This window comes from Cyprinus carpio, chromosome A8 (genome assembly GCF_018340385.1).
Source record: "Cyprinus carpio isolate SPL01 chromosome A8, ASM1834038v1, whole genome shotgun sequence".
NCBI lineage: Eukaryota > Metazoa > Chordata > Actinopteri > Cypriniformes > Cyprinidae > Cyprinus > Cyprinus carpio.
In genome coordinates, this window is record NC_056579.1 from 7,976,202 (window position 1) to 7,998,701 (window position 22,500).

The 22,500-nt window shown below is 37.2% G+C and overlaps 1 protein-coding gene and 1 long non-coding RNA gene across 2 annotated transcripts in view; one reads left to right on the forward strand and one right to left on the reverse strand.

The window, feature by feature from the left end:
- The window catches only part of LOC109095330 (BEN domain-containing protein 5-like), a 254,294-nt gene that overhangs the window by 131,398 nt on the left and 100,396 nt on the right, over window positions 1–22,500 (reverse strand). The window lies entirely within an intron of this gene.
- Window positions 10,075–11,269, forward strand: LOC122145907. The gene is made up of 3 exons (XR_006160634.1): window positions 10,075–10,316; window positions 10,415–10,501; window positions 11,124–11,269. It is a non-coding gene; the product is annotated as an uncharacterized LOC122145907 (long non-coding RNA).

The following is a 22,500-nucleotide window of genomic DNA, read 5'->3' on the forward strand; positions in this document are numbered from 1 at the left end:
AATTTATCCCCCCTAAAAAACTCTAAAAAAAAAATTCTCAGCTCTTTTCAACATTAATAATAATAATAATAATAATAATGATGATAATAACAATAAATGTTTTTTGTAGAAAATAAGATTGTTAAAAGGATTTCTGAAGGATTGTGTGACTGGAGTAATGATGCAAAAAATTCAGTTTGAAAGTCAGCTTTGATTTTTCCTAATAAACTGTTTTAAACCTGCACTCACAAGTGAATATTAAATTATGTTTGTGGGATAATTAAATATATTCTAAATAAACTACAAACATAAAAATTATATACTTTATTTTGTCCTCACATTCTTTCTTGTAACCCATCCCTCTCAGTGACACAGCTGACTGAATGGCTCATTATGCAGCTCATTATCCAGGCCTTTGTCTTCTCAGGTGTGAATTCATGATAGTTGACGCCTACTCGCATATGACTTTTACCAACAAAAAGTGTCTTAGAAAATTTAAATCAATATATTGTTTTTTTCTGTAAGTGAATAAACAAAGATGATTTTCACATCATTTAGAAAAAAAAAAATTCTAGGCTACAAGCTCCAGTTCTCAAAATTCCTGGGAACCAATTTTCTGTATGTTTTATTGCCTTATTCAAGTGATTTAACAATTTTAGTTTTTCACTAACCACGCATAAATTTTTTTTTCTCAAAAAACACAATCATGTACATACATGCTGCTCACATATTATTATAGCCTAGTTTGTGCTGATTACAGTGAGATTAGACTTTAGCCATTTAGATATTTATAAGAAAACTGAAAAAAGCACAAATGTCAGGGCATGACAAAACTTCTCCAGGCCCCAAAAATACCCTTAGACTCCAGAGGGTTAAAAGCATTCCATTAACCTACTGATGGCGCTGTGCACAGCTATGAGGGAAAGACCTTTGTATACGTGTTTGTAATACTTAACCCTATGCCAGTAGCTTATATGTGTGAGTCACGCTATTGTGCATGCAATAAATCAATGTTCTTCTGCGTCTACGTCAACTTACATTTCCCATAATTAACAAAAATTACATCAAAATGTATTGTAATGCATGGATCGATCAAACTAAATGGACTTTTACATCCTTTCTACCCTTATTGCATTAGTTCATTTTGATGTCTCATGGTTCATGATCTCACCCTCCATTCTGACATGACTTAAAGGGATAGTTTAGCCAAACCACAATTCTGTCATCATTTACTCACTCTTAGATCATTTTCAAGCCTGTATTATGAAGTTTCATCTGTGGAACAGCAACTGAAAAGTTTAGCAGAATGTCCAGTCATGTCGATTCACCTTTATTTCCATAGCGCTTTATACAATACAGATTGTTTCAAAGCAGCTTTACAGTACTAAACAGGAACATAACAAAATCAATTATGCAAATTTCTTCAAATATGAGAAATTCAAATTCAATAAATGTGTAAAAATCATCAATTATGATACTCTGCTATAAGCTGCTCTACAGAAGACAACAGTGTTGTTATTCAGCTTGAATCAGTTCAACGCTTATTCCATTCTGTTCACTAACAGTGTTAATTTAAATTGATGAAACAAATTTGGAAGACAATAGTGTCACACTCCATCTTAATTCAGTTTTGTTTGCTTCACACAAGTACTTCAAATGACTTGTGCACTATATATCAAATGTTCTGAAGTCATTCAATGCCTTTGTTTGAGAAACAGACTGAAAGTTAAGAAAATTGTGCTTGATGGCCACAGTCACCACTTACTTTATTTGCATAGAAAAGAGAATGGAAATTTAGTTACTTTAGGTACTGCAGCTATCATGAAGAAATGAAGTCAACAGAGGTGAATAAATAACAGAATTTTCATTTTGCGTGGACTGTTCCTTTAGGGGATGTTTGTCTCCAGATTATATCCCTACTGTACATATTACTGATGCCAGGCCACTCAGCTCTGCTTTTAACCACAATAGGCTACTGAACTGTAGTGCCACAATATCTCATTCAGGATCAGACAAATACATAAACAAAATGGAACAGTGTTGCCATCTTCCTCTATAAAAAGACTCTCTGTTGCTCTCTCTCCCATTCGCACGGGGTCTTTCGTCAAGTAAGTGGTGACAGAGAGGTGGAATTGTCAAAAGTGATGGATGACTATCAACCTTGTGCTCTCCCCCTCTTCAGTCCTCAGAGATTTACAGAGCTGCTGACTACCAGGCATGAAAACCAATCTCTTTCTCCATTTCTATCCTTCTCTATATCTCACCAACACTCTCTCCGTGTCTTCCTTTTCCCTTCTATCTATCCATCTAACTCTATTATCTTAAGCCATTTCTTTCACCCTTGACAGATTTGGAGAACGGCGTCTATCTATGCAACCAATCAGCTTGCGTCGCTGCTGGGTAGTACGGTGGAATGCAGGTGACACGTCTGTCTCATATGAGGACGTAAATTGCCGCGGTCTATGACAACTGTTCCGCCTCCCATGCTCTCCTCCCAACAGGATAAGGAACGGAATGCATGCACGTCTAAATGTCACAATTATAACATCGCAAAGGGTGGCACCGTAGGCTAATTGTGCTCTCAAAATAGTAATGGCTTTATTATCACAACTATTTTGGTGAGTGTAATGATCGTTAGGAGGCATTATGTTAATGCAATTAAGCGCTAGCATTATTGTTCCAGACCTCTCTAATTGGGGGATCTCAGAGGGCAACCTGTTTAAATATACTCAGTGATACATTTACACGGCCCTACGGTGAAAAGGCAATGAGAATGAAGAGTTTAAAGATTAATATGCTTACAATAAAAACAAACAATAAATAATAAACAATACAAACACGTATGGAAATAAGGTGTAAATGATATGAGAATGAAGAGTTTAAAGATTAATATGCTTACAATAAAAACAAACAATAAATAATAAACAATACAAACACCCATTACTGGCTCTAATGGTATACTAAACAATATTATTTTATTTTTATCACATATTTTAATATAAACATCAAGTAAAATAAATAAGACATATATTCTGTAAGACATTGAATTGAGACTGATCCGAGTAAGTGATTCTTTTTGAATAAATCAGCAATGGCAGAAAATGGATCTATTCTATTCTGTTCCATGTATAAAAAAAAAAAGGGGGTCAGTACGAAATAAAAAAAAAAAATTTATTTTGTTTATTTAACAAAGATGCACTTATACATATAAAATTTTAGATAAATACATTTTACATCATTTTACAAAAGATTTATATTTCAAATACATTTCTGAAGGATCACATGACACTGAAGAATGGAATAATGACTTCTGGAAATTCAGTTTTGCCAACAAAAATAAATTACATTTTAAAATATATTAAAATTGAAAACAATTATTTTAAATTTTAATAATATTTCACAATATTACTGTTTTTACTATATTTTAAAAATGCCACTTTGGTGAGCAACAGAGACTTCTTTTAACACTAGAAATATATGACATGATCGATATATATATATATATATACACACACTTTTTTAATTTATTTATTTATTTATTTATTTTTTAATCATGTAAAATATTTCTAGTGTTGTAAATTGGGCTATATTTCAGTATACAACAGTTGTAAATTCCTCCAAACTGGCATGTGTCACATGATGTAATGATATGCAAATGTTATTCAAACTGCCATCCAATTGACTGTAGTGAGCCGATGAGAGTGACCTTAGACTTTAGAAGTGCTGGGCGAGAGAAATGGTTGTTGGCCCGGGGTTGCCCTTTTGCTGCACATCTGAGACCATTTGTGAGGTTTGTGTTATGATGGTTAATATGAAGAATTGGGTTAAACCTTGAGTGCTTGTTGAAGATCAGCAAAAAGGGCAATTTCACCATTTAAAAGCCACGGAGAGGCCTGTACTGTGACCTCTCACCATGATCTCTCACCTTTCTGTCATCACACAGGCATGCGGTCTACCCCAGGTTAATCAGATATGTTCATGTTTTCCATTCATATTTCATGGCTCATCAAATTCAAATGAATTCCTCTGAAAACACTGCAACTTTCCATGGAGGTGTAATGTTCTCATGCTGGCGCCTTGTTAGATTTTTTTATTTATTTATTTATATTGTGTTTGTTTGTCTATTTTTACACCACAGGACGAGACGGGTGTGATTAGCAACATGCCAGCTGCACAATGAGCAAATTTAGACCGGAGTAAGAGCACCATCACAAAAGGCTCTGTGCAAACACACACATTTTATGGGAAATACACACTTGGGCTGGGATGTCAAAGCTAACTGCTTTCTGAAGTTATTTTTAGCTTCTCTCTTACTGCGTCCACTCTCTGTCAGTAGAGCGGCCCATTGGGGCAGCACAACACAGACAAAAAGAGGGATGGAAGAAGAGGGGAAAAAACAGAGAGAGAGAGAGAGCAAGAGAGCGAATGGAGGGAAAAAACTGACAGGGTTGATGTCTGATGTTCTAACAACCAGGAAACCTCAGTTGACCTGCGGGTGAATCACTGAGACCATCCTGACCCACACTCTGAATTGCTCTTTAAACATTCAACTTATAACAATTATGTGGCAAGTGTCTGCACTGTGCTGATGTGCAAGAAACTTGAACAGATTTGCTAAATGTTCAGAAAATTTGCATACTGGGTATAATATTCATACTATGTATTTCAGCAATAGTAAGACTAGTATGTTGTTATGTTATTCTGAACATAGTCCATGATTTATTACTTGTTAGACAGCTGCATGAAAGTGACACTGGCTGTGTCCAAAATCGTATACTCCCTGAGTATGTACTTCCTTTGTTTTACTTTGTGTTTGGTAAAAAAGTGTGTTCAACATAGTGTTTTTATTTGATTTTGGATGCAGCCATTCTCATTCTAGAAGGATTTCATTGGATAAAAATCTGCAAAGCATAACATGAGTCATCAGTACTTGTGGTCTGATGAAAGTGAATTTTAGCAGATATAAAAGTACAAAAAGTCACAAAACTCTCATTCTGATACCACTGGCTCTTTAAGTGCCCACTTCCTTTGGGCCAGCAGCCAATCATATGACAGTGTGGCAGATGGGCAGCTTGGAGAGCAAATGTGACGCTGGCTTCAGTGCATGTTGATCTTTTACAGACTGATAAGGTCAAGCAAGTTTTTTCTTGTTTTTTTTCCTCTTTCCCCTTCAAGTTTGCCACTGTACTGAGGTTTTATACAATCAAAAAAAAAAAAAAAAAAAACAAGAAATTTACCACAGGCTTGCGAGATTCAATATGTTATTCAGTTTTCTCAATCTGCTATAATTACAATACAGCCCCCTGGTCAGAGCTGACACTGTGCCAAAATCCCCCACTAGCCAGAGAATGAGTCACAGAGAGATAAATATTACAGCAGAATGTGTGTATGTGTGTGTGTGTGTGTGTGTGTGTGTGTGTGTGTGTGTGTGTGTGTGAGAGAGAGAGAGAGAGAGAGAAAGAGAGAGAGAGACAGAGAGAGAGAGAGAGAGACTGTTTATGTTTTGGAGGTAAGACAAAGGCTATGAATACCACTCTCCGGGACAGTTCACACTGTTACTATCAGCAGGTATTCTCTCATCTTTCTAATGTCCAAATGAATATGCAGATTTTAAGGAGAAAAGGGCAAATAAATAAGACTGCATAAATCCAGCATTTGTTTGCGTGAATGGAGGGGTTTCCTGCAATCGTACAGCCAGCTACTTTTGACCCCCACCATTCTGTAGTGGAGGATGATAGATTTAGCCTCCTGTCCTGCTGCTGTTGGCCCATCAACGGCAGCTGAAATGAGAAAATTGAAGTGGGCCTGTGTTATTGCCTCTGACCCTCTAGAGGCCGAGGCATCATGGGGTGGATAAACTGAGGGAGAGAGAGAGTGAGATGTGGTTGTGAAGGAGGTAAATAACAACACAACATTGTTACTCACTTCCACTGACTTCAGAAATGCCACAACCGCTCTAAATAACACTGAGGAAAAAAAGAAGTGTCCAGCTTCCAACGGCCCTCGACAGCACTGCTGTGTGGGCAGGAAGTGATGTCACAGGTCAGTGTTTTTAATTCGGAACGTTCCCAGGGGTACAGTGACCCCTCGGCCCTGCCGGATCAGCAGCGGTGATGGAAGGAGGCTGAGCGCGAGTGGCATGCCATCTCTGTGGAATATCAATCTAACTGTCTCACCCCTCAGCTAAGGACCTTATTAATTAATCAGCACTGAACTCGCTTATTTCCCCTATTCTCGCCTGCTTGTCTTTAACCCCTCCCTCGTCCTTTCGTCAGCTGCACCGGGGAGAGCATTTTGTAGATGCTGTACAGCTTGGCAGTGTGAGTTTTTGATTGAGGGGCTGTATAAAAGCAATCTTCCAGACCTGGGGAGGGAGAGAGAACAAGAGAGCAGGCGAGTGACACTCATCTTCCTGCACATTGCATGTCTGGATGCTTGCCTGCCAGGGCCTGCGTTTCACATAGCACATAGTTTAATATGGCGGCTGCAATCAGGCTCTCAGGTCAGTATCTGCTTGTGATGAAAACAGCGAACTAAAAACCCCATTGAGGGGCATCTGGTGTCTCTGACAGACATACAAACCAAGACAGAGGAGAGCGAGAGAGGGAGACATGAAAATGGATAATAAGCTCGCCTCCAAAACCTGGAAAATGTGGCGGAGTATTCGATGGCTTTTCATAGCGCTCCTATGCGGCAATGTATCACGCCAGGTGCGACGGAACGACTGCTCTGTTTGCTGAATGCATGAGAGCATTAATGTGCAGGCTAACCTTTAGAAAGTCACACTGAACCAAAAGCGATGGTGGTTCCAGCACTTGAGTGATTAAACGGTGATAAGCGTGGAAAACACCACGCCTGCCATTGATTCATGCAAAACAAATCAATATATGCAAAACATGTAAGGAAATATACAGAAATCACCTTTTATTTGTGGTGAAATATATGTGAATATTTATATTTCTTGGCATTTGTTCTGTAAGGAAAGGGTTAGATTTTGCAGTTATACTAAAGAACATTCATAGAAATATCATATGATGCAGAAATTCTAAGCACAGCATCAGTTCTGCATGGGCTGTTCTCGTTTCTGGAGGAATTGAATGCTTGGCAAACAGCAGGGGACCGAGGGATTTAAAGTCTGCATACTGTTGTTTGAAGGCTTTGTTTAAATGAAATACTTTAGAATGGCTAAAAGCTGTTCTTTAACTACAAAACATAAGTCTAAGGAGCAAGAATGAAGAACTGAGTCTATTAAAACATCCAAATTGTTTGTTTTACAGTTTAACAGCCAGGTACCAGTGGGAAATACAATGAAATGTAGCAACCAATAATTCTATAGCATACTAGTAGTTTTTTTTTTGTTGTTGTTGTTGTTTGTTTTGTTTTATTGAACAACCTCCAATTAAACACAACATGGGGCAAGTTTAAACACTTAAAACGCTGTTTAAATAAGTGAAAATATTATAGTCTAACACTTTCTGATATATCTCACTTGTGCACTGCCTACAGTTTTTCAGAAATAATAAAAGTAAAACAACACAAAACAAAACAAAACAAATGTGATTTCCAAGAACAAAAGTCAAGGAAAATAACAAAATCCAAAGTGCATTTCTTTTTTTCTTCTTCTTTTTTTTAACAACAAAAACTATCTAGTAATCACCAACAACTGAAGGAGTCATGGCAAAGTCATAGATACATGTATAGCCGGTAAGTCTCATTTCACCTGCCACTGACAGTTGTGACAGTTCATTTTGGACCCTACATACTCACATAAAACTTTATTTGAGTCCATTAGTTAATTGAATAAGAACATTCACAAAAATGACTGTGAGCAGACTGCCCCGAAAGCTTCACATTTACACAAGAACAAATTCAATGTTAGAGTCTAATATTGATTTATCTATAAAAGGAAAGGCAGGCCTGGGGTTGGATTACCTTCATCATATTACTACAGTAAGAGTTGCACATGGGATCGCTAATGGTGTCTCACTAACACACGCTGCAGGGAAGGTCAGAGATGAGAGCTGGGATAAGCAAGAGAAACACACACTAATGTCTTTAGGTACAGACTAGTGTTTCATCCAGCCTGCTCCGAGCACAAGTTAGAAATGGTCAATTCAATCAAAGGGTGGACAATCACAAAATCAGAAATTTCTATTTTAAAGAGGGTCCATACAGAGCAATACCGTATCTGTTATCTATTAGAGTTGAACACAAACTTTTATATACAGCATCTAATCACTGTATCGCATATAAAGGTTTCTGAAAGTACAGTAATATTTGTACTGTACAAAAAAATATTGAGCATTAGCTATAGACTATAAGACTGACAAAGGCTAATTTTTTTTTTTACTTTTTCATGTTTATGATACACTGATGTGTGAGATTGGAAATCATTCTATCCTAGCATGAACTACTACTGTGTATATGTGTGTGAGAGAGTCAGAAAAGAGAGAAAGAGCAAGAGGGAGAGAAATTTAGAGGCAATTCACATGCAGAGGAAAACCTATAAATATAATCAACTTAATATTATTTCATGAGGTCAAATTAGTTTAATTAATCTAGAACTTGCAGCAGACTTGATAAAACAGAAATAACATTAGTATGTACTGAGTAAACTGGATTGGTGAAAAGAAAGAGAGAAAGAAAGAAAGAAGGAAACGAAAGGAAAGGAAAGGAAAGGAAAGGAAAGGAAAGGAAAGGAAAGGAAAGGAAAGGAAAGGAAAGGAAAGGAAAAATCAAAGGAATGCGGATGTGTGAGTTGCCATAGTGACTGGAGAAGGTGTGCCAGTCATGGCCATAATCAGAGCCACCGCTAAGTGTAGCTGTCATCAGAACAGCGCCAAAGAGAAAGAACCACCGGCACAGACGTCTCTCTGACTGCTAAAGAGGACGGATGGGAAACTTACTGCCTCTAAATACAGATGCAAACATTCAGTCATCGCCAGCAATGAGAAAATATGCTTTTTGGTGCCAAGGACTATCACCTTTAATGTGCTGAGAGAGAAAATGTTTATTTGTTGATTCATTTATTGAAAGATTTACATTGTCAAACTACATCTGACTCTAAACTAGAGGCATACTGAAGATTTTGCCATGTCTAGCATCAGGAAGATGAAATGTCAGTATTGGATGTGAAAGGAACCGGAGGGTGTTGAGGCTGAGTTTGTAGGATCAGATTTATATGATGGGAATCATTCAATATCAGCCTAAAAGGGATTAGAGCACAACTGACTGCTCATTTCCTTCACACTGCCTGTATAAGTAACTATAGTCCTGAATTATAACTGCTGATCCACACACACACACACACACACACACACACACACACATGCAGCAGTATATGCTGAGAGCATGCATGTATTCAATCATTTTGTGTTAGTTTGGATTGGAACATTTGATTGAAGTTTTTGCAGATCATCTGGGATTTGGCCTTTTTAGGAATATTCTGGTTTCAATACAAGTTAAATTCACTTGACAGTGGCATAATGCTGATTTGAGGTTAGTGGATCTTTCACACTTCATTCATTAAAATGCATATTTTTTTACAACTTGTGGCTATACTATTAAAACAATGTGTATTTAAATGTTTTAACATTTATTTAAATGTTCACATGCTTACGACAAATGCAAATTTATGTTTGTGGCATCAACATTATGCCACAAATGCTGTCGACTGAGCTTAACCTGTACCAAACCTGGATGATTAACTTGTTCAATAGTCATTATCTTAAGACTGTGTCTAAGAAATAGTCTGACTAACTAAAGTCACTAAAGAAAGACCATTGCATAAAATAAGCTCACACCTATCTTTATTAAGACAGTCTAAATCGCAGTGATTTGTGGAAAAATAAGATGCTAAACAACTTAAACAAAAATGGCCGACAGTACGCGCTCGTCACAGTTTTCCTTTGCGGAAAATTATTTGTATATTAGAGGAATACAATGCTGCTAAATCGACTTTAATGAACAAATTTAACGATTACAACGGCAATAGCAAAAAACACAAAGCTGGACAACAATTACGGAAAGAGTTAACAGTGTCAACCCATCTGTCAACCGATCCGTCAAAGATGTCAAAAAACGGTTTAAAAAAATATGGTTCAAGAGGCAAAAAAGGAAATTTTTAAGCGAAAAAACCCAGCAACGGGGGGAGGACCATCTCCTAAATTGAAAAGGACAACGGAAATGATCATTGAAATATACGGAGACGAATCTCCGATGTTTTGGGGAATCCCCGGGGGGAGGGAGAGCGGAGTATCCGGGCGGACGGTTACCCACAGCGGTGGAAGATACACAGTCTCATACCGCTGTCACATCAACCCCGCTTGGACAGTCTCGTGAGTAATAATGTTTTGATGGTGATTGTTTTTGCTTCATTTTAAACACTGTAGGTTACTGCTCTGTTTTAGATTGAGTAACACTTATTATCTTCTAGTTGACTGCGAGGTGACACTGACATTGGTCTCTCAAAATGACGAAGCTCCTGTTACAAGCCAGGATGACCAAACAACACAAAGTGAAGGTAAGCTATGCTTTCAATCTTTCAGCCCTCTACTATTCCTCACAACAATGTTTTTAGTTTAAAACAGATTAACAGTGTTTAAGTAAGCAATAACGTACAAGCGGCTGTGCTGTAGCCTATTGTGAGTCACGGCTGAAGGCACGACGCGAAGCGGACTTATTCAAGATACAGCACTAGCATCGAGTATGCTACTTTATTGCTTAAAACGGTTACGACAGAATACAAATATTATAAAATACAATAAGTGGACACAGGTTAGGGGTAATCACGTGCTGTGCAATCACTAGGCTAGTTGCTGCAGGACAGTGTTTTCAGATTATATATAATCAGACTACTTTTTGTCAATAAAGACCATTTAACCTGTTTAATGTTTCACAAAATTTTTTGTGTGTTCACATAGCCTGTGACACACAAAAAAACTAGAAGTCTATGCAGTGTCCCCGTTTACATAGCTAAGTAATTGTTTTGTGTGTGTTTTTGTCTAAAATGAATGAACCACAAAAGGGTGAAGTAGCATGTAGTGCATTTTATCAGAAAAAAAGTACAACAAAAAATACAGTGCCTGTCACTTTTCAAATTTTGCTAATGTTGTTCTTGTTCTTTTTTAAATTTATTTTTAAAGATGACGATTTGGACCGCACCCAAATGGCACCTGTGGGAAGTGCCTCAGACACCGAGAGACAGAAAGATACTCCAAGCAAGATAACCATGAACAATATACTTGAAAAACAATATAAAATATTAACACTGGAAGAGACTAACCTAAAATTAGAAATACAAAAACTAGAATTAGAGAAAACTAAAGCTAAAAGTTGGAGCTACAAAAACTTGGACATGAACTATAGATCTCATCGACCATTGTCCAATAACTAATCAAACAATTGTCTATTTAATAAGTACTGGTATTTAATTTTAAATTTACATATGTAATGTTTACATACAGAATCTTTAGATATATTTAAGAGATTAGAAGAATTTTAGTGTAAGTTAATGTGTAGTGATTTGAAGATTATATCATATTTCAGCTGATTGTACTGATACTATGCATCAAATATTTTGTAAGTATTGTCTCTCAATGAATAAACTATAATATGTCCACTTAATTTTGAAAGTATAAATTCTTTCATTGTTCTCAGTCAAACTGAGAAAATGTTTTTCTACAATCATCTGTCGAATGTAACGCCCAGATCCATCTTCCACTCCTGCTTCAGTAATCTCCAAAGTGGGTTCTTCACAAATTTGGTCATCCTCCAAGTCTGGGAGTGCAAGATCTCTATTAAATGGAAAATGATATTTTACTCATTTAATTTAAAATCAATGGGGAATATGTAGCTAGGAGTTTTAATTACAGTTAAAAACATATTTATTACCTTGCCATGTTATGCAAAACAACGCATGCACAGATAATGTTGCAGACTTTTTCTGGTTTCATTTTGAGCTCTGCATGCAGACAATGAAATCTTCGTTTCAGGACTCCAAAACACCTTTCAATAACCTTTTTCTTGTTTTGGTATGGGCTGTGTTGTACCGAGCTTGAGGCACACTGACTGGATTTAAGAAAGGTGTGAGTAGCCAGGGTTTTAGTGGATAACCAGAGTCACCCAAGAGCACACCCTGCAATTCTCCTCTCTCAAATGCATCATGAATTTGGGAATTCACTAAAATTCTAGAGTCATGGGTTGATCCTGGCCAACGAGCAACACAGTTGAGCACTCTTAGTTTGGCATCACAAATAGCCTGCACGTTAATACTGTGATAGCCTTTCCCTATTAACGAACAATGGCTCATGAGTTGAAGGTGCTTGAATCCTAATGTGTGTTCCCATCAATGGCTCCAACTACATTTGGAAATCCTGCAATGTTGAAAAAAATCTGCCTTCACCTTGTTCAAGGTAGAGACACATCAGTCGGATAAAGTGGAAGTCTTCCTGACAGTGCACAGGCAAGCCCGATGAATAATTCTTGATGGCTGTAGACTTGTGTACCCCAATTACGTCTGCAGCTGTGTTTAATAAAACATCCTGTGGCAAAGAAGCGTAGAGCTAGACATACTTGTAGCAGTGGAGAGATGCTGAAATTTCTTGAAGTTTCAGGCCTCAAATGCTCCTCCAAGTCAATTGCTAGTTCTTGTATTGCATGTCTAGGAAACCTTAGCTTCTCCAGCAGTTCCTTTTCAGAAAGGACTTCTAATGGGTTTAAACGGTCTTTGAATACTCTTTCTCTTCTTATTGCCCTTTCATAAAAGCAAATATTAAAATGTGCCATACCGCAAGACAAAGTCGGGCCACATTTGTGAATCTAGAACACTTGACAGTTTATTTGTTTCCATGGCAACATAGATTGTAAAGGAAAGTTAGCCAAGGGGGAACCAGTCTTACTTTTTTGTCTTAAATTAGACCAGTCTAAAATGTTATGCAACTGACTTAAAAAGTAAATACCAGTCTTAAAGAAAAAAATTAGACGACTAACTTGCAAGACTAGTCTTAAATAGATTTATGCAACCGGCCCCTTGAATATTGCTTTTTAGGTTATTAATTTTATTAAAGAATGAGTACAGTGCATTCAATGTTCCATTTTCCAGAATGTTGACACATGAGCACTGATACATGATCTTTTCTATTTCAAGTTAAGAAACAAATGCTCAAACTACTGTACTTGTACCTTTTTCATTGTGGTTTAATCTGAAAAAGAAATAAAACCATCATATAATATGCATCTCGGTTTAATTCTAAATTTAAATGACTATATGAATAAACAGCCATCAAGATATTGCTTTTCTTAATGCCAATTCAGGAGCTGCGGTTCCATTGTTTACCTGAGTAAACTGCTAAGTGCTTTTCTTTAGCAACACATTCCACTATGGCATCTTATTTAGTCTTTGCATTTCATAGCCTTCCAAATTGCAGCATCCAAAGTAGCCTGCAATTCCACACTTGATTCGTAAATTCGATTCTTAATTAAATGAGCCAGCTAAAATCATAAATACATTAGGAAAATAAATCACATCAATTTATGTTAGCATTTCAAGGTCTGGTGCTTTTTTTTTTTATTCTCTTCTCTTCTCTTCTCTAAAACCTATTTAATTGTAAATGTAGCTTACTGTTTTCAAGGTTTTGAATAATATGTCTTCAAATTCCCCCTGCATACAATTCCCTATAGCATCCATCCAGAATTAATATTGTCACTGTATTGTCACAAGTATTTCACCAGCAAAATGAAAAACTTTAAAGTAGCAATTCCACATATGCATATGCTAATGTGACAAACATGCTGGGAACTAGAAATCTGAAGTAACTCATTCAGTTTGAGTTCTGCATAACTCTTCTATTAAGTGCAAAGACATTTAAGTAATATTTAAGTGAAATTAACTTGTTTCATTTAGTAAATTTGATTGATTAGGTTTTGCAATGATCAAAGCATACATGAATGGAAGCTTCAAAGAACCGGATGAACACATTCATTCACATATACTCAGTGATTCACCACCCAAAGTGGGTTGCAGATCTGAAGAACAATGCTAAATGAAAGTAATTAAACAGCCACTAACCACATAATCGTGCACAGTTAGGATTGGAGTGCCACTGAAATTCACAGACCACACTGACAGCTCTGATTAGAATAGCAAAATAAACAGACTTATCAACAGTTAAAAGGGAGGAGAAAATGCTTCCAATTTCTTTAGTGCTGCTCAAGTATGCACAGATGGTTTTATAAGGAAATAGAGAATGAAAAGTACTTTACGTAGCATTACCCATTAAGAGTGAACGCTCCTGCATCTCAAAATGCCTCATTCAAAGTAAATGGAAAAATAGAAAACACAATTTCTAGAGATTTGGTACATCAACCTTTTGATAAAAAACATCTTCCAGCAAACTCGTTCAAAGCTGAGAGGGTAGAAGAGATACAAGCTTCTGTGGTTCCGAGAGAATCTTCCAGAGTTTGGGTCAAGGTGATCCATTGGTCAATGGAGCTGAAGAGCAGCATGAAAAGGGACTGCGAGGTTTGTGTCGAGAAAAGCGACTTCACCTTTGAGAGGGGTGAACAAAAGCGGTGAGTGAGGGGGGCCGCGGCGATGGACTTTAGCTTGATTAAATGGTCAGTGAGTCGGAAAACAACCCTGATGTGATCTGTGACCTCAGGCCAAAATCTTTTTACGGAAAAGATTAACTGAAAACACCTTCAAAAGAAGCCATGGGGACAAAGTCAAGTTAGCTTCTCTGAAGAGGAAAAACAGAAAAAGACCCTCTCTGGTATAGAACTCACATTTACATTGTGCACATACTGACTGTAAGCTGCCAATCTGGACCACCTCCTTTTTTTATAACAAAAAACTGCTTCTCTGGCCAATTGTCTATATGGTTAACAATGCTTTTTTTTGACCTTGCTATTTGTTTTTTTGTTTTTTGGCCCTCAGTGTGCAACATCACACAAGAGCAAGCAAAAAGTCAAAGATACAAATGTAGAATACAATCTGATCTCGGACTCTAACTGAGAGCATCTCATCAATGTTGCTGTCAGAAAATATAAGCAGTGTATTTCCTACTGACAGAGAACGGAGAGGATTTATCATCAGAGGAATTTCGCAGCGGAAGCTATTCATTTACTAATGCAAAAGTAGCAACAATCTCATTTAGTAAATCAGATTTATGAAGCCACACACTGAACACTCATTCATATCTGCTCTGATACGAATACAGCAAAGAACTTCTGTGACAAATTTTCAAGACAGTCATAGTCATAGTGAAGTTATTCAAATACACGTAACAGCCCTGTAAAATCAAAGTCTGGTTTAGATTAACCTTTAGAAGCTATACACATTTGATTCAGTGTTAATATATTTATTTACATTTCGTAAAAAATTAAGCAACAATTACCAATTCAACCTCATATTTTTCTTATACTGACCTACTGTGTGCCTCCTGTATTCTGTAAAGTGATATTCAATGGCACCACTCTGTCTCTTTTGTACTTGTGTGACTTTAGTAGGAAGAAGCACTCTTGATCTGTAAATAGCACATAACACCTATTTCAGACATGCAAAAATTCGCTTTGTTCTGTGGGACTCATGCAATTCAACACCATTTTAATCAGTGACAATCCAATCACAGTCATTCTTATGGCAATCAGAGAGAGAATGCACAGAAGCGTGAGACACAGAGAGAGAGAGAGAATGTTAGGACTGCAGACTTTCATATCTTCCAAGCGGCAGGGACTCAAATCATGTCTCTATGAAGTCTTGATTAAAACGACTTTACAGAGTCAACTACCCCGTGCACACAAAACACATCATTTGGTGTTACAATTTAAGTGAAGAACATCTTGCAGAGATGTCATAGCTTTGTCAAAGGATTATAGCGAAAAGTGTTGACTCTCAGAATAGAGTATTCTTATCAGTGACATTCAAAGCAGAGCAAACTGCAGTTGAGTTCTGTACCTAAAGCCCAAGTGCAGTCTTGAAGAATATTATGAATTAAATAAGTGTCATATAGAAGGGTGGACTCACACATGAAGTGTTTGTCTCTCTCTCTGGACCAAAGACCTGTCTCTCCTCATTATCCAAATGGCTTTGGGTAAAATAAAATAAAATAAAATAAAATAAAATATAAAATTGACACTTGAAAAAAAATAAAATAAAATAAAATAAAATAAAATAAAATAAAATAAAAATAAAATAAAATAAAATAAAATAAAATAAGATAAAATAAAAGAAAAGAAATAAAATAAAATGAAAATAAAATAAAATAAAATAAAATAAAATAAAATAAAATAAAATAAAATTAAATTAAATTAAATTAAATTAAATATGAATTTAAAAGACTGGAATAAAATCACCTTTAACTATGTTATTCCTTTTTTACAAGACAAGAATTTCCCAACAACAGTAGCCTTAAGCAATCCTTAACAAACTGTTCAAAAACTGTAAATATTATTATCAGTCTTATTCAAACTGCAAACTGAAGTCGAGTACATAAAGCTATGAGTGTTGAAGACTGCAAAAAGAAATAATAAAAAAGGGTCATAAGGGAGGAAAGACCATCTCAATGTATGATTTTTTTTTTTACCCTTAGACTGATATTTCATACTATATATACTGAAAACAATAAACTGAATTAAAATTGCTGCAATAAAATAATGTTTTATTACAGTAAGATTTCAGAAACACTACAGTTTCTACAACAGTAGCTTAAGCAATCCTTAAAAAACTCTTCAGCAATAACTTTTAAACTCTTCTAACTATTCAACTAGATTATGCAAGCCGAAAAGTTGGAACATTTTTACAATTTGATAAAAGCTTTATTTATTTATTTATTTATTGTTATTTTTAGAATAATGTTACCTGATGAATCATGCACAATGGCACCAGGAATGCTTGAGAAAATAAACAGTTCATAGCCAACAATATGAAATGAGACACTTCAGGGCCAAAAGAAAACAAACAGCCCACACAAGCTACGGCCACCCTCATTCTCACCTTTCTAAATGGCCACACAACATGGGAAAACGTGCTGCTACACAAGCCAACATAAAAGCACAATTATTCTAATGTTACACCACCTCACTCTTCCTCTCAAAATCTGCTTCCCTTCCTAGTGTGAGGAGGAGAAAGGTGACTTTCATAGAACAGCAGAGAAGCTGACTCAGACAGTCCTGAGCCCCAGCAGGCCACAGGGCCAGCTTTCTCTCTCTTCCCCAGTCTGAGCTCACCATGTATGGGTATTTTTATAAGACGGCTGCCTGTGGTCTGTAATGGGCTGAAGCCAGATATCATTAGGTGTGTGAGTCAGGGCAGACTGATCTACTCCTGCTGTATTGAGCTGGATAAATATAATCCATCTCTTCCATCCATTAGTTATTTATACCCGAGACCTTAATGCATTCTTTTTTTGGAGCACATTTAGCTTGCAGTGCTAGATTCGTATCTGCAGTGGTGTGTCCAGCTGGGTTCAAAAACCACCCACCCCTGCAGGCGAGATGTACATCTACTAGTTAACAGATATGACAGCTGGTTTATTGGTCGGGAAAGCTCTCATTGGCTAAATGAGGCGATCAGTAGCGTTAAGGAAAATGAGACTGCGGTAGTTATGCACAGAAAAGGTATCTTTTGGGGTGGAGGTGTTTTGATGGAATGTGCTGTGAAGGTGAAAAGTTTTACCTCAGAAAACACAGGGCACAAGGTGATACTAGGCTTTATTTAGAGAATGAGACAGACAGAATGTGTTTCAAGGTTTCTGGTGGCCCTTTCCCACCAATAGGTCTTTTCTCTAGTTCACATTGGTTACTATTATTGGCACCTAATTATTGTAACGTCCTTTTACCGAGATAACAGCTCTGAGTTTTCTCCTCTAATGTCTGATGAGTTTGGAGAACACCTGACAAGAGATCAGAGACCATTCCTTCATACAGAACTTCTCCAGATGCTTCAGATTCCCAGCTCCATGTTGGTGTTTCTTGTCTTCAGTTCACTCAGTCCAACTCATTTTCTAGGGTTCAGGTCATGGAACTGGGACATTCATGGCAGAAGCTTCATTTTTGTGTTGATTTTGATGTTTGTTTTGGATCATTGTCCTGATGGAAGATCCAACCATGGCCCATTGTAAGAGGCATTATAACAGAGGCAGTGAGGTTTAGTTTAGATTTTTTTTTATCTGTTGGTTATTTGCTAGAATCCATGATGCCAATTGTGGCGAGTGGGGTGGGGCTCAAGGCGGGAGGGAGCAGAGGAGTCGCCGCCGTTCACCTGGGGCCGGATCCGCCAGAATGGGTTAGAGCGCAGTCTCGAGGGTACCCCCAGCCTGCGAGGGGGGTATGTGACAAGTGGGGCAGGGCCGAGAGCTGTGGGAATGGGTCGAGGCCGGTGGAGTGATTGGAGATGAGCGACACCTGCGCCACTCACCGGTCTCGAGTCCCACGAAGAAGATCCGGAAGGATAAAAGAGGAGTTACGACAGAGAAGGATGAGAGAGGACCAGGCCTGGGGTTTATTTTGGGTTGTGTTGCGTTTGGGCGCGGCAGTCGTCCGTGAGGGGCTGTCGCGCTATTTTAGTGTTTATTTTGTTATTAAAATGTGATTGGAATGTTCCCCGGTTCCCGGCTCCTTCTTCCCGTGACTATGAAGGTTTTTATTGCGTTACACCAATATCTGAACAAAATGTCCAAGACCTCCAGCAGAAAAATAAGCCCACAACATTAAAGATCCAGCAGTATATTTAACTGTGGGCATGGGGTACTTTTTATCCCTGTTTGCACCAAACCCATCTGAATGGGAATATGCTTCAGAGATATTTTACTCATAAGAATTTCTAGGGGTGCCAATAATTGTGGCCAGCATGCATTGGAGAAAAACATTTATTTCATAATGTGAGTTTCCCGCCACTTTCAATTGTTTTACTTGAATAAAAGGTTAGAATTTTGTGAATTATTTTAATAAAAGATCAAAAAGATAAATGATGCAGATTAATTTTCACAGCCACCTTTGCTCATATTTACCAGAAGTTCCAATATAAGTGGAAGGCACTGTATATTTTAAACAAATGCTGTTCATTTGAATTTTCTATTCAAGAATCCAGAATTTTTTTTTTTTTTTTTTTTCAAATTTCCATAAAATATTAAGCACTAATGACAAATGTTTCTTAAGCAACAAATCAGCATATTTCTCTGATTTCTAAAATATCACTGAATACTACAATAACTAGTGCTGAAAATTCAGTTTCACAATCACAGGAATAAAATACATTTTAAAACATTAAAATAGATAACAGCTACTTTTAATTTTAATATTAATTCCCATTATTACTATTTTTACTGTACTTTTGATCAAATAAATGCAGCCCTTGTGTGCATGAGAGACTTCCTTTAAAAAACATGAATAAAATCTTAGGAACCCAAACAAACATTGTGAACATGAATTCTATTTATTTTATATAGAATTTCTGACCATCAAAAGCTGCTTGTGACTGAATAAAGACAATGAATTTAATTTATTTCTGATGTTAAAACATATTCTTAATTCATAAGACTTGCAAACTCTTTCTGATGTTAAAACATATTCTTAATTCATAAGACTTGCAAACTCCGTAAAGGAAACGGATAATCAGTTACACATTGCTGTTCTTAAATCAATGAAAATGCAAGTTTGGTTTGCAGAGCACCAGCTCCACTTTAGTAGAAAGGAGTTAGGGAGGCCTCAATACTTCAAGTGGGACTAGTTTTTTTACAGCTGGATGTTTTTAACGGCTAAGTGTGACGCCCTGCTTGGAGTCACCTAGTGTCTCATCCGTCAGTGCAGAGGAGTGTGGTGTGTGATTTTGAGAGAGTCACATCCTCTCTTTCTCATTCTCACTCTTACTGGATTTGACAGGTAAAGGAACACGGAGCACACACCAGCACGGCTAACAATGACCCTCTTCTTCCATTACACACACACACACACACACACACACACACACACTCAACCCTTTGGTGGTCAAACCCTCTTTCTTCATCTAGAGCAAACACTTAATGGGTCTGCAGACAGCCTTCAGTCCAATCGCAGCTCACAGGCTCATAAGAATGTGGGAAGGGTGATGTGTACTTCCTGCGCATGATTAAGTGTGTGTGTGTGTGTGTGTGTGTGTGTGTGTGTGTGTGTGTGTGTGTGTGTGTGTGTGTGTTTCAGCACCTGCTGTCAGGAGTGGATGTGATGCTGACAGGTCAGTAATGTAGGATTAGGCTGGAGGGATTTCTGCTTGCTGCTGCTCTGCAGAGATGTCCTTGGAAAGGACGCAGTCCACTGCGGAGTGACTTCGCTACTTCGACTTCCCTTCCCACAATGCATTTAATAGAGCGAATAGAACACAGACAGGATGTTTGTGTCGCATCTACGGCTCGGGGATTCTTTACCAGCAGTTTTATCTAAAAGGCCTCTTTCAGCGGCAGTCAAAGAAACACTTCCCCTAACAAACGTGTCATACGTCCTTAAGTCGCAAATGAAAGGGAAAAGAGAGGGAGAGTGTGGGCGAAAGAGAAGAGAAACATCTCGTTTTATTTTTTTATGCATCTCTCGTCGATGCAAAAACTCACCGGGACACAAAAGAAGCCATTACTGCTTACCATTTGTTGAATTCTCTGTTGCCAGAAAACTGACAGGTCCATTTCTCTCGCCATTCAGAAAGAAAGCGCGAGAGACAGCCATCGCATAAGATACCTAATTACCTCACATTGTGAGGGACAATACAGCCGGCGATAAGCCACCCTACTTAGGAGAAGGCCGTTTGGTTTGTGCATGAGTGTATGTGTGTGGGAGGACACATGTGTGCCGGACAGACGTGAACTGCATGATCTCTGCATCCGTCTCGGTCTGAGCGGCAGACAGCGATGATAGTCGCTCAAATGACTAATGTCTTCAGTGGTGAAAAATTAATGATTTTTCTAGCCAGGGTTAATGGACATGTCAAACACAGAAAATGAGTTGTTTGAAAGTAAATTACTGTAATCAAAAGAGCTTCAACAACACTACCGAGACTATACCAACCTGACGCTCTCTCCCTCTTGCAAACGAGCAGTGCTTCTTCTACATTCCTGCTCACAAAGGGACAGCGATACCGAACTGTGAAGGAGATTCACATATCCAGACACTCGTCCCGTCTTTGGAGGAGCAGAGGATCAGGTGATCTTTCATAAGAACACACTGAACAATTCATGAGAGCAGTCCAGAACAGGACGGTTCATGCACAACGGCCCATCCTGAGGAGGAGTATTACTCTGATGAGGCAGTTCTACAACAAAAGCTTGATAAATGTGTTTTGCAGCGGCTTTGTTTATGTCCTGAAGTTTTGAAATATGAGGTTACAAAACACATTCTGGAAGAAAAAAGCTCAGAGGAGGGAGATGAAGACGCAAACAGCAGCTATCAGAGATTCCACAGGGGGAGCTACTGATGTGCACAAATGCCATTGCAGCACTAAAAGCCTGTGTGTGTGTTTGAAACTGTGGGACCTATCCCAATTCAGACACTGGCTGAGCTCAGTTTAAAAAGAGGATCGTACTGGAGAGAAGGCAGGTTTCTGTGAAGAATGATTCAGTCTATTTTAAGCAAACACAAAAAGCTACTGTGTAATAAAAATATCAGTTATACCAAAATGGGCTCACTGAACACATTCAAAATAACAATGAACAACAAAATTTGTCATCTGTCTTATAAATTGATGCTTAAATGGTGATGGATTTTCAATATTATGTCAAGCATTGTAAAATAGCTAATAAAGCTGTTTTTATTTGTCTTATTGCTACAGACCAGCAGGGCTGCAAGATTAATCGTCTACTGTCAACAAAAGAGAATCTTAAGTGCTTCCTGCGGTTTTCTGCCATAATAAAAGCTTCGTAAGTTATCGTCTACTGTCAACAAAAGAGAATATTTAGTGTTTAATGTGGTTTTTATGAATTATTAAAAGTTTTGTTATTATATTTTTTTTTTTTTTTTTGATTTTATTTTTTTATGAAATATTACAATAGTAATATTTATTTATTTATTTTTATTTAGTTTTTCTTAAATCGATTTTTCACGTTTTTTTATTTTACAGTGAAATAATAATGGTAATATTTAATGGTATATTTAATGGCAATATTTCTTATTTTATTTCTTATTATTCTTAAATACAGATTCATTATTTTAATATTTTTATATTAAACAATACCAACAATATTTATTATTATTATTAAAGTCAAGATATATAAATCACAAACGTATATTTTATTTTTGTTGAAATTGTGCCCTACAAAAATAAACATAAATAAAAAATAAGCAAAAAAAAAGTTTCCCCCAAATTTGCAACTCTACAGACCAGTGATCAAAAAGTGTTTAAAAGTTTTTTTTTTTTTTTATCTGCGCTGTCTTCCTGATTACATTTTCACAGAAATCATATTTCTCACCCTCCTCTCTCACTCTCTCTAATTTCTTCCACATTCACATGCCCTGTTCTTATCTCTCTATCCATACTGCACAAGGGCGAAACCCCCAAGCCAG